General features: G+C 40.3%; 1 non-coding gene across 1 annotated transcript; it reads right to left on the bottom strand.

Annotated features, from left to right (window-relative positions):
- Nucleotides 1–806: 806 nt before the first annotated feature.
- LOC111821711 (U6 spliceosomal RNA) lies at nt 807–912 on the bottom strand. Its single transcript, XR_002825057.1, has one exon. It is a non-coding gene; the product is annotated as a U6 spliceosomal RNA (small nuclear RNA).
- Between the last annotated feature and the right edge of the window lie 1,230 nt (nt 913–2,142).

Here is a 2,142-nt window from a genome sequence, read left to right as displayed (position 1 = left end):
GAAGCAGGGGTGAAGGATGAGGATGAAAACCCCAGATAGGTTTGGGGGGTCTTGGGAAGTAGAGAAGTCCTGTGCTCTTCCCTGGGTAGAACACTAGAGAGGAGTCAACACTGAGAGAAGGGCTCTGTCACATGTCTAGATAGACGGAACCAGAGTTCCCATCATGCCAGCAGAGGAAACCTGAAGGACCTGGTTGCGGGGACTCCTTGTTGACCAGCATGTATCTATAATGGGGTCCAGGTGGGATGACAGCCGATACTGTAGACCCACCCCAGCAAGATTCGCCATCTCCCATGCCTTAACACCTCACAATCGCCATGGAACTCATACCTAGTGCCGGGAAATGGAGGGAATCCTGAATTGATTGTGTTTTTTTTTTTTTCCCTGACACTTCAGCAAAATGACATCTTGGAGAAGTTAAGTAGAGTTCTAGAAAATAAACACATTTATTGAACCTTAAGTTTGTAGACTGAGCTCTGGAACTGGCCCATGCATGGTTTCCACCTTTCCTTTCTGCATACCCCTTCCCTCAGACTTGTCCTCCTTCCCTTCCTCAAGCAACACATATCCTCACGTACTGTCCTGTGCCTATTGAAATTTGATGTCAGAAGAGGAACCGACACACTCTTACACCAAGGTATAAGTGGATGATAAAATTTAAAGGACTACCTCACCCAGAGAGATTTGCGTTTTGGCAGGGATTAGAACTTTAGGCCAAAAAAGCAAATTCTTTTTTTTCTTTTTTAGTCAGATTTATTGAATTATAAGTTACATACAATAAAATTCATTCAATAAAATTTTAGGCAAAAAATATAGAACACTTCACGAATTTGTGCGTTATCCTCACACAGGGACATGCTGATCTTCTCTGTATCATTCCAATTTTAGTACACGCGCTGCCGAAGCGAGCACCAAAAGAGAAATTCTTAACTGGGAATTCTGGGTTTCCATTAAATGGTGGATCTATCCCTTGCACGGTTCCTATAATCAGCGCCCTACTATGGACTTTGCCTCCCACAGAATGGAGAAACGACATGTTTAATAACTATAGGTTTTTCATTATTGCCCCCAAGAAGCCTTTTTAGACATTTTATTCCTAATTGCCCTCCTCCATGAAATTTTAATAGCACAGAGATACTATATATATTTCTTAATGTAATTTATATATGTGTATATATATATAACATATAAATATATAAAACACGTATATATATGGTATATAAACACATATATACCAGTTGCCATGGAGCCAACTCTGACTCATGGCAACCCCATATGTATCTGAGTAGAACTCTACTCCATAAGGTTTTCAACGGCTGATTTTTGGAAGTAGATCACCAGGCCGTTTTCCCGAGGCACCTCTAGGTGGACTCAAACGTCCAACCTTTTGGTTAACAGCCAAGTGCCTTAACTGTTTCCACCACTCCTGGACTCCTTGCTCTCTCTCTCTCTCTCTCTCTATATATATATATATGCATTTTATTCATGAAAAGAATAAGAGTTTATTTTGTCCCCGAAGAGCCAACTGTTGCTCCCTTGGGGAACACAGCATCCTCACTGAAAATGTATGTTAAGAACCAATGCAAGACTGAGCCCATAAAACTATGAAAAATGAAAAGGGCCTACCGCTCCTCCCCCCATCCCCCTACTTTGAAATAATTCCTGCTACATGTAAGAAAGTGTGTTAATAAAGACGGAGAATTTTCTCATGCTACTCACTGGGTACTCACTGCCTCAGGAGGTACAATGAACATATTCCTGGGAAGTGCAGGAAGAGCTGGTCTTTATTCTCTGAACTTGTTAAAATTAATCTGTGCTTCAGACTGGAATCTGAGACACCTAACTCACACCAAAGTGTTCCTATAAACAGTGAGCCAACCCAATCTTTTAAAAATGCCCTGGTTGAACCTTTCCCACAATTGCCCTTTGTTACAGTGGCATGACAGGGTACTTTATAAGCTGAGTGCTTATAATGAACTGTTGTATACACATGCTGTGATTATAAGAGGCATAATAACAGCTCACGTTTATATTGCTTGCTTTCATCTTAGTAAATCCCAAGGCACTTTACACATTATATCATTAATAATAAAATAGGTAAATACATTAATTAAAGCATTCCTCTTTTTAAATGTATACACT

The sequence above is a fragment of the Trichechus manatus genome, unplaced genomic scaffold (genome assembly GCF_000243295.1).
Source record: "Trichechus manatus latirostris isolate Lorelei unplaced genomic scaffold, TriManLat1.0 scaffold00099, whole genome shotgun sequence".
Classification (NCBI taxonomy): Eukaryota; Metazoa; Chordata; class Mammalia; order Sirenia; family Trichechidae; genus Trichechus; species Trichechus manatus.
Note: the sequence above shows the minus strand (reverse complement) of the source record. Positions and strands in the feature narration are given on the sequence as shown.